Genomic DNA, 11,408 nt, shown 5'->3' with positions numbered 1-11,408 from the left:
GGTGCCATGGCGCCTTCTCCCCGGCGACGGCTCCCACCGGGAAGGGGTACAACCCTCCCCCGGGAGGCCACCCAGGGCCGAGACCCCGCGGCTGCCGTCCCCGGGTCGACGATCCGGCGTTCCCGCGCGTCGGAGCGGGTGCCGCGCCAAGACCTCCGGCGCCGCAGGGGCGACTCACCCGGTGCAGGTGGAAGCCCTCGGCGCCGCCCGCAGGCTGCTCGGCGCTGGCGCCCAGGCCCATGGCCACGGTCAGCTCGGGCGACGGTGCCCGAGACCTCGACGCCTACCCGGGAGGCCCAACTGGGTGCCCCCAGCGCGGACTCGCCCCGACATTATTTTTATAGATTTACAAGATTGCTTTTTTACTATACCTTTACACCTTCTAGACCTAGAAAGATTTGCCTTCTCTCTTCCTTTTCCTAATCATATTGGGCCTCATAAATGATATCAATAGGCTATATTGCCTCAAAAAATGATAAATTTTCCCACCATATGTCAATATTATGTAGCCAAAGCCTTTGAACCTGTGAGAAAACAATTTTCTAACTTTCTTGTTCTTCATTATATAGATGATATATTGTTTTATGCTCCATCTGTTTTAAAAACTCAACAAATGTCTGACGTAGCTCAACAATGCTTAAAAGACTCTAGATTAATCATTGTCCCTGAAAAGATTCAAACCTCTAGACCTTACCATTACTTAAGATCTATTGTTAATAGACAACATATTACTTCCCAACTAACACAGATTCATGTTGATAAATTATCAACCTTGAATGATTTTCAAAAACTTTTAGACAATATAAACTGGATTAGACCCTCTTTAGGTATTGGAAATTATCAACTGACTAGTCTATTTAATACTTTAAAAGGAGATTCTGATTTAAATAGCCCTCATTCACTTTCACAAGAGACACACAAAAAAACTCTGTTTAATACAAAATGAATTATACAAAAACAATTTCTTACTCATATTAGACTTGAATTGCCTTTAGAGTTGTTTATACTCCCCTCTCTCCATTCTCCCACAAGACTTCTTGCCCAGCAAGAACACCCAATAAAATGGATATATAACCATTTTAAAGAGACAAAGTCACTTAAGCCCTATCTTGATTTGCTCTAATAATTATCAATAAAAAATAAAACAAGACTTTAATTGGCTCCTATCCTCACCAAATTATATTGCCTATTAATAAAGCTTAATTAGAAAATGCATTACAAACTTCTATCGATTTCAAAAAAGCCTTCTCAGACTATTTTAGAGAAATTTCATTTCATTATCCCTCTAATGAACTTTAAAATTTCTTAAAAAATACTGAATTTATTATCTCTCACATTGTTACATCACAACCTATACCTCAAGCTGATGTTTTCTATATAGATGGGACTAAAAACACCAAAGCCTCATTTTGGTCTCTCAAAGAATATAAAGTCTTTTATACTAAATTTCATTCTGCTCAACAAAATGAATTATATGCTCTTATTCAGGTTATTCACCTACATCCTTACCCTATCAATATAATTTCTGACTCCTCATATTCAGTTTTTGTATTAAAAAAAATAAAAACTTCTACCATAAATTCTAATCAATCTATTAGTCAACAACTTTTTCTTGAATTACAGTCTATTATTAGGGACCAACCTTCCCCCATTTCACACACTGAGACTACAAATAAAAAAATTTAAAAAGTAGGAATACACAGGAACAATTCTATCTTCTCTATACAGAGCAGACTTTACTAGATTCCAAACACAAGATATTCTTTAATCCTATAACTATTGTTAATACGGCTTTATTTGTTTTAAATTTTTAAAAACTTACCACAAGGAGTTATCTTGACATAAGCAGAAAAACATTTCTAAGAATTGAAAGACACTTCTCTTCCTCTGGCCGTTTGGTATCAAGACGGGCTAACTAAACAATGGAAATCTAGGAAATTAATCTCATAGGGAAAGGGGTATGCTTGTATTTCTCCAGATAGCTCCAATGAAATCAATTGGCTTCCTCTTTGAAAGATCCACCTCAGGGGAGCATCTGGTGTTCAAAATAGAAAACGGGCAAATTCCCGGGGAAGAAAAAATTCCAATACAAGCCATGGTGACTCTAAAAATCACCAAGAAAAGCCACAGTCAACGTCATCGACCTTATGATCTCCTTACCTAGGGATAAACAAAAACCCTTACTAATCAAGCTAAAAATCTGGTTTCTCAACAGGGAATGCCTCGGAATCCGGAAAATATTTTTGTTGCTATGCTTGCTTTGCTTGCTTTTGCTTGCCCCACTCAAGCTGAATTAATTAATCATACTTATTGGACCTATATACATAGCCCCCTTTTTACTAAGGATATTTTAGACAATAGACTGGGGGAACCCATCCTTATTGTAAAAATATCTCAGAGCAACCGAGAGCTGGTGGTTGCTTTCTCTCTTACAAGGTTTCCCAGAAAGGATATAGCTGGAGTCAATTTAATGACGTGGAAAAGAACAGAACTGAGGCCTCAGAAGGGACAGAAGCAGATATGGAAACCCCCAGTGTCATCAATTGGCACCCCACTCCAGTACTCTTTCTGGAAAATTCCATGGATGGAGGAGCCTGGTAGGCTACAGTCCATGGGGTCGTGAAGAGTCGGACACGACTGAGCAACTTCGCTTTCACTTTTCACTTTCATGCATTGGAGAAGGAAATGGCAACCCACTCCAGTGTTCTTGCCTGGAGAATCCCAGGGAGAGAGGAGCCTGGTGGGCTGCCGTCTATGGGGTCGCACAGAGTCAGACACGACTGAAGCGACTTAGCAGCAGCAATGTCATCAATGACAACCCATCTTGGCACCTGGCAGATAGCCCTGCGGTGAATGGAGCCACTGGCCACAGCAGAACCTGGACGCCCGGAAAGTGATCCCCATGTCAACAGTAAAGCAGACCCTGAGGGAGACAGACAATGAGTTTGAACTGAGGTACCAATAGACACATTCAGTGACCTGACGTCCCAGCTCCACGTCACCCCAGGGACAGCATATCAGAGCTTTGAACAGGTAATGTATGAACTCTTGCGGGATGGGGTAAACTGGGGTCACATTATGGCCTTTTTTCCCTTTGGTGGGACACTATGCATAGAAAGCATAGACAAGGAGATGCAAATATTGGTGAGTCAAATCACAACTTGGATGGCCACTTACCTAAATGACCACCTAGAGCCTTGGATACAGGAGGACTGCAGCTGGGACACTTTCGTGAAACTACAAAAACAATACAGCAACTGAGAGCCAAAAGGGCCAGGAGCGCTTCAACCACTGGTCCCTGACGGGCATGACTTTGGCTGGTATAGCTCTGCTGGGCTCGCTCTTCAACTCATAGTAACTATTCCTTTCATTATAATCATTCATATTTTATACAAGCTTGTGTTCCTCTTCCTTTTGTTATAGCTATAGAGAACTTACAATTTAATAAGACTCTACATTTTGTGACTTGTATAGATTACAAAATGTATACTTAATTCCTGTTTCTTTGAAAAATGAATCCCTGGAAAGAGGGTCCCATGGCAGGACTTGCCTCCTGGCTACTCACTAAATTACTCTGGTGATCTAAATGATTCATTGGATGGTTAATTCTTGGCATTTTGGGATTAATAGCCATTTACACTACTGCCACTGTCACAGGCACTGCTTTACAAACCTAAATTCAAACACAAAACTTTATTCAAAATTGGACCAAAGATGCTCATATTATATGGGCCACTTAGGCTCAGATGAGGAAATTCAAGATAAAATACAGGAACTAAAAACAGCCATCCAATGGGTCAGAGATCAATTAATAGATTTACAAAAACAAGTAATACTAAAATGTGATTGGAATTCTACACAATTTTGTATCACTCATGTTCGGTTCAACTATAGTGCTTACAATTGAGAACAAATTAAATTTCACTTACAAGACATACATGATAATGCTTCCCTAAATATACAATTACTGCAAAAGAAAATCTTTGAAACATTCTCTAAAAGTCTGCCCTCTTCCAATAATTTGGAAACTTTAGCTGAATAGCTAGCTGGTCAATTATCTGGGCTAGACCCTCAAAGATGGCTCCAAAGTATTATTCATAGTATTGGGTCTGATGCTGTAACATTGGTAATTGTCCTGGTAATTATATTTGTTGTATACTGATGCCTTTCAACATAAATTGTTCACACTAAACAAACTCAATTGGTCAGGGCCTTTTTCACAAAAATAATAAAAAAGGGAGAATTGTCAGGGAATGTTTAATTTTAAGGAATCCTATATGTTATTTTCTGTTTCTCAAGGGCCCTCTGTTCCTTATCCGTTGCTGGAAAACAGGAATGAGCAGAGCTGCATGCAGTTCTCAGGACTGAGGTCATGAGGCAGAACACATACATGGATTCCTTTAAGTAACTGTTTACTTTTCTGTAAAACTACTTAGTCATGTTCCTATTTCCAATACATGGATTATCTTCTGGTCCTGTGACGATTGTTATTCCCCTATTTACTGTTGTCATGGCCCTATGACTACTGTTATTCCCTTAGTTACTGTTGTTATGCGTCTGGTTTCAGTGTTTTTTACTTAACTTCATTTTTTGCCTAAAGCTTCCTTGTGTTACAATATATAAGCACACACTGCCATGAATAAAGTACCCTTGTTCCACTAGAGACTTGGGTCCCCCTTTTCTTTGCCTTCTTTTCGTCACCTCCTGTCCCCAGATTCCGGTCTGTCAGAAGACCATAACACACTTGATCTCGCACCAACTGACTACCACTTATTCAAGCATCTTGATAACTTTTTGCAGAGAAAATGTTCTTACAACCAGCCGGAGGCAGAAAATGCTTCCCGAGAGTTCGTCAAATCCTGAAGCATGGATTTTTTTGCTATAGGAATAAGCAAACATATTTCTTGTTGGCAAAAATGTGTTGATTGTAATGGTTCCCATTTTGAGTAATAAAGATGTGTTTGAACTTAGTTATAATGATTTAAAATTTATCACGGTCTGAAACTGCAATTACATTAGCACCAACCTAGTATCTATTCCTTAAAAATAATTCACTTATTAATTGATATTAACCAATTTAGCCCTAAAAGAGCCAAAAGAAACAAGTACTAACTGTGGAAAAGATTTTGAACTTCTGCTTTTAAAAAAAAGTGTACCTGACCATGATAGTTTATTAGTTCCTCGACAATTACTACATGACATATTTTATATGGCATGAGAGAAAAAAAATGGTAAAATGATCGCCTCTCTGGAAGTCAACTCAAAAGCTGAATGCAAGTAGAATTTTGGACTTTATAGTAGGTAATGGAATTTCCTCTATAATGAAAACAAAATCATGTAATTTTCTCCAAAGTCTTTGGCACTTTGTGGCAGGCTGTTGCCAATCTAGTAAAACTGGTATAAAAAAATGCTTTATTGTGTAAATATTTAAACACAAATCCTATGATTACATCCAACTAAGAAGTGAGTAATGTCTCAAATGTATAAAATATTTCATTCTAACAAATACACCCTGGAACCACCTTGTGGAGAAGTGCAGTGGGAAGGCTACCATCCTTCTGTATTTGCTAAAGGTCTAGATAAGTGGAATTCCAGTTGAGCTATTTCAAATCCTAAAAGATGATGCTATGAAAGTGCTGCACTCAATATGCCAGCAAATTTGGAAAACTCAGCAGTGGCCACAGGACTGGAAAAGGTCAGTTTTCATTTCAATCCCAAAGAAAGTTCAAACTACCGCACAACTGCACTCATCTCACACACTAGTAAAGTAATGCTCAAAATTCTCTAAGCCAGGCTTCAGCAATATGTGAATCGTGAACTTGCAGATATTCAAGCTGGTTTTAGAAAAGGCAGAGGAACCAGAGATCAAATTGCCAACATCTGCTGGATCATCGAAAAAGCAAGAGAGTTCCAGAAAAACATCTATTTCTGCTTTCTTGACTAGGCCAAAGCCTTTGACTCTGTGGATCACAATAAACTGTGGAAAAAAATGAAAGAGATGGGAATACCAGACCACCTGACTTGCCTCTTGAGAAACCTATATGCAGGTCAGGAAGCAACAGTTAGAACTGGACATGGAACAACAGACTGGTTCCAAATAGGAAAAGTAGTACGTCAAGGCTGTATATTGTCACCCTGCTTATTTAACTTATATGCAGAGTACATCATGAGAAACGCTGGGCTGGAAGAAGCACAAGCTGGAATCAAGATTTCCGGGAGAAATATCAATAACCTCAGAAATGCGGATGGCATCACTCTTATGGCAGAAAGTGAAGAACTAAAAAGCCTCTTGATGAAAGTTAAAGAGGAGAGTGAAAAAGTTGGCTTAAAGCTCAACATTCAGAAAACTAAGATCATGGCATCTGATCCCATCACATCATGGCAAATAGATGGGGAAACAGTGGAAATAGTGACAGACTTTATTTTTCTGGGATCCAAAATCACTGCAGATGGTGATTGCAGCCATGAAATTAAAAGACGCTTGCTCCTTGGAAGGAAAGTTATGACCAACCTAAACAGCATATTAAAAAGCAGAGACATTACTTGGCCAACAAAGGTCTGTCTAGTCAAGGCTATGGTTTTTCCAGTGGTCATGTATGGATGTTGAGAGTTGGACTATAAAGAAAGCTGAGCACAGAAGAATTAATGCTTCTGAACTGTGATTTTGGAGAAGACTCTTGAGAGTCCCTTGGACTGCAAGGAGATCCAACCAGTCCATCCTAAAGGAGTTCAGTCCTGGGTGTTCATTGGAAGGACTGATGTTGAAGCTGAAACTCCAATACTTTGGCCACCTGATGTGAAGAGCTGACTCACTGGAAAAGACCCTAATGCTGGGAAAGACTGAGGGCAGGAGGAGGGGGGGATGACAGAGGATGAGATGGTTGGATGGCATCACCGACTCAATGGACATGAGTTTGGGTAAACTCTGGGAGTTGGTGATGGGCAGGGAGGCCTGGCATGCTGCAGTTCATGGGTCACAAAGAGTTGGACACGACTGAGCGACTGAACTGAACTGACCCCAGTACTGGTCCTCTGGGAATGGGATATAAACTATACCACCATCAAAATGGGAAATAAGCCTAACTTCCCCTTAGACACCCCGCTGGGTTGTCTTTTGACCCACTGGGAGAGATACCAATTGGAAGGACTAAAAAGGAAAAAACTTATCAAATACTGTACTCATTCTGGCCTACTTACTCCCTGGGAGGAGGGGGAAAATGGCCCCAGTCTGGGTCACTTGGATTCAATACCATTTTGCAGCTCAATCTATACTGTAAATGTGAGAATAAATACAAGGAGATTCCCTATGTCCAGGCCCTTATGGTCTTCTACCAGAATTCTGAGAAAAGGCAAAAATGTAAGCTTGAAGACCCTGATAAATGCTCTTGCAAAGTCATTTTGGCAAGGTCCGAAGCAGAAGATCCCCATGACCTTCTCTTGACCCCCTCAGCTTGGGCAGAGAGGACATGGGGAAAGGAAGTTCAGACAAGCCCAGAAGTCACAGAACCTGAAGGGAAGTCACTCAGCTCCACCTCCGTATGTAGCTTCCCCCATGGAATTATGATCAGGAAGTAAGCTTTGTCCTCTACAGAAGGAAACGTCACCCTCAGAAAAAATCTGCCCCCTAAGAGAGGTACCAGATGGGGAGGGGAGAAGTATGCATGTTCATGTTCCTTTTTCTATGCAAGACATTACTCAATGTAGGAAACAATTGGGTTCATATTGTGAGAACCCCCAAAGGTTTAAGACGAATTTGAGCATCTTAGTGTTAACTTCTCCCTCACCTGGAAGGATATAATGGTCATCCTCACCCAATGTTGTAATAACGAGGAAAAAGCTAGAATCCTAAATCAGGCTAGAAAAGTGTCTGATGAGACAGCGGGTGGAGGTCAATCCAGCCCCCTGCAGAAGAGGCAGTCCCCTCTGCAAAGCCAAATTTGGATCCCGATACAAGGACAGGAAAGGAATTCTTAAGATACCTCACTACTTGCCTACTACAGGGAAGGACCTGGGGTGTCCAGAAGGTCATTAATTATAATAAGATAAAAGAGGTTATACAGGGAGAGGATGAAAATCCAGCTCTTTTTTTTTGCGAAGGCTCACAGAAGCCTTTAAAAACTTTATCCAGGCAGATCTACAAAGTATGGAAAGAAGAGTTCTGCTGGCCCATTCCTTCATAACCCAGGCAGTCCCAGACATAAGGAGAAAATTGTAAAAACTAGGAAAAGGACCAGCGACCTCAACCTCTGATTTGGTGGAGGAGGCAAATAGGGTGTTTTTGAATAGAGACCGGGAGGAGGAAATCAAAAGGGAGCAAAAGGAGGCCTGAAAGGCTAGGAGGATAGAGAGGCAGACCCAAGCCTTGGCCTGACAACAGGCTAAAATCTTGGCCTTGATTCATCCGACCACTGTGTGAGAGTCACGGGGAGAACAATGAAGAAAAAAGGATCTTAGAAATCCACTGCAGCTGAGACGTACCCAGTGTGCCTACTGCAGAGAGGATGGGCGTTGGAAAGGGGAGTGTCCATATTGCCCTAAGGGAAGGCGTATGAAGACCCCTACATCTGCTCCCTTTGTGTTAGTCCTGGGCAACTGGGACTGATGATGCCTAGCAGCTCAAGAAACCCCCGCAAATGGTGAGATCCAGATCACTTCTCTCGATCCTTGGGTGACTCTATAAATAGGAGGTAAGGATGTGAACTTTCTCTTGAACATGGAGGGCTGCCTTCTCTGTTCCCTCTTTCTGATTAGGACCTTTAGACTCCCTGACTAAAATGGTGACAGGGATAGATGGAGAACCCCAAAGCAAAATTTTTACTAAGCCCCTCCATTGTAAGGTGGGCAACTGGCAAGGGGCCCACCCCTTCTTATACATCCCCGGTTGCCCCGCTTCCCTACTGGGGAGAGACCTTCTTTGCCTCCTCCAGACCAGAGTGACTTGGGGAAAGCTAGAGACTGATAGTTTCCTTTGTCTGGTGTCTGAGTATATGCCGTCAGACATAGAAAAGGAGGAGTCCTTTCCTTTCTCAGATGAGATCATTCCCCAGGTGTGGGATGCCTCCAGCCCTGGTCTAGTCATACTTGTTCCACCAGTGAAGATTCTCCTGAGGCCAAACGCTCCCTATCCCTGGAAAAGACAGTATCCCTTAAAGCCAGAAGCTCTTGAGGGTCTTAGACCATTAGTTAACAAATACCGGAATACTGGAATTCTAATTACCTGCGAGTCTCCCTGTAACACTCCAATCTTGCCTGTTAAGAAACCGAAGGATCTCATCGATTGGTCCAGGATCTAAGAGTGGTTAATGAAGCTGTGGTCCCCATCCACCCCACAGTCCTGAACCCGTATACCCTCCTATCCCAAGTCCCAGGAAATGCTAAGTACTTCTCAGTCTTGGATCTTAAGAATGCTTTTTTTTTTTGCATTCCTCTCCATTCCGAATCCCAAAAGCTCTTTGCCTTTGAGTGGCGGGGTCTGGGAACAAGGGAGGTCATACAACTTTGCTGGACTCGACTACCACAAGGGTTTAGGGACAGCCCTCATATCTTTGGGACTTCCTTGGGGAGAGAACTAAGGGAATTAACCTTAACAAACAGTAATCTAATACAGGATGTAGATGACTTTCTCATAGCTAGCCCAGATTTTACCAGCTCTCAAATGGATACTATTAAAACTTTAAATTTCCTCTATGAAAAAGGTTATTGAGTATCTCCCAAAAAGCTCAGATTAGTTTAACACAAGTAGGATACCTTGGATTTATAATTACAGAAGAGGGGAAAAGAATGCTCGACCCTCAGAGGAAATCCCTCATCTTAAATACCCCATAACCCCAAACAAAAAAACAGCTTAGGGGATTTTTAGGAATGACTGGGTTTTGCCAGATCTGGATCCCTGGTTATGGGAATCTGGCCCGACCCCTATTTGAAAAATTAAGAGGGAAAGAGGAAGAGCCACTTGACTGGGACAAGACCTGCAAGGTTGCCTTTAATGCCCTGAAAGAGTCTATCACACTGGCCTAAACCCAGCTTTAGGCCTCCCGAACCTGGAAAAGCCTTTTGGGCTGTATGTCTCTGAAAGGGTAGGAACTACTCTTGGGATGTTAGGGCAATGATGGGGGCTGTATTACAACCCGTGGGTTACCTCTCAAAATAACTAGACAAGGTGGCCAGAGGGTGGCCCATTTGCCTCCAGGCAGTAGTGGCCACAGCTCTCATGGTTAAAGAGGCATCTAAGCTGACCCTGGGTCAGCCCACCACAGTGTCTATGCCTCACCAGGAGCAAACAATCTTGGAAACTAAAGGGGATAGATGGATGACAGGGGGAAGTCTCCCTCAATATCAAGCCCTCCTCCTTGACACTACAGAAATAAAATTAAGGGTCTGTCAGACTTTAAATTCAGCCACCTTAATGCCAGATCCCCATGCTTCCCCTTTGATTACCAATGCATGCAAATCATAGACAATTTAAACCCTTCTTGTCCTGACCTGAGACACCTTTATCTGACCCAGAGGAAGAATGGTACACAGATGGCAGCAGTTTTGTAGAAAAAGGAGAGAGGCAAGCAGGATATGTTATAGTGAGCCTAGAAGAAACTAGAGAAAATGGGTCTCTTCCCCCAGGCACCTCAGCTCAGAAAGCTTAACTTTTTGCCATGACAAGAGCTTTGGAATTAGGGGAAGGAAAGAGGATTAATGTGTAGACAGACTTTAAGTATGCTTTCCTCATCCTGCATGCCCATGCAGCAATTTGGAAGGAAAGAGGGATGCTCAGTACTTGAAACTCTATCAAACACAAAGAGCTGATTCTCAGGCTCCAAGAGGTGGTCAAACTTCCTGCTAAATTAGCTGTCATCCACTGCAAGGGTCCCCAAAAGGGACAAGAAAAGGAGGCCCAGGTAAACAGGAAAGCTGATCAGGAGTCAAAATGAGCCACTAGGGAAGCTACCCGTCACTGCTATCTGTCCCTCTTCCCTGAGGAAACCCTGATTCCCCGAGGAACATTCCCGATATCCTGAGCGAGGCTGGGAGCTTTGGTCACATGGGTGGTTCCAGACTGATCAGGCCCAAATAATACTCCCTGACTCTCAGGTTTGGAAAATTACTAACTCCCTACATAAAAGTACCATTTTGGAAGAGATAATCTGGAAACCTTGCTCAAGCCCATACTCTACCCCAGTTGGCTAAGGTTGTTCGGCATGTCACACAGATTTGTGATACCTGCCTAAGACATAATCCAAAAACCAGACCCTTGCTACCCTCTCTAATTAAACTTGTCCAACATTGGGGATCATACCCAGGGGAGGACTGGCAGGTGGATTTTACATTCATGCCAAAGACCCAAGTGTTCTCTTACTTGCTAGTCTTTGTTGACATATTCACAGGATGAATTAAAGTATTCCCTACTAGGACAC

General features: G+C 42.3%; 1 pseudogene; it reads left to right on the top strand.

Moving 5' to 3' along the window:
• Window positions 1-239: 239 nt before the first annotated feature.
• LOC133060942 (bcl-2-like protein 1) lies at window positions 240-5,978 on the top strand (annotated as a pseudogene).
• Window positions 5,979-11,408: the final 5,430 nt, after the last annotated feature.

The sequence above is a fragment of the Dama dama genome, chromosome 1, assembly GCF_033118175.1.
Source record: "Dama dama isolate Ldn47 chromosome 1, ASM3311817v1, whole genome shotgun sequence".
Classification (NCBI taxonomy): Eukaryota; Metazoa; Chordata; class Mammalia; order Artiodactyla; family Cervidae; genus Dama; species Dama dama.
The sequence above is the reverse complement of the archived record's forward strand: the minus strand, read 5'-3'. Positions and strand labels throughout refer to the sequence as shown.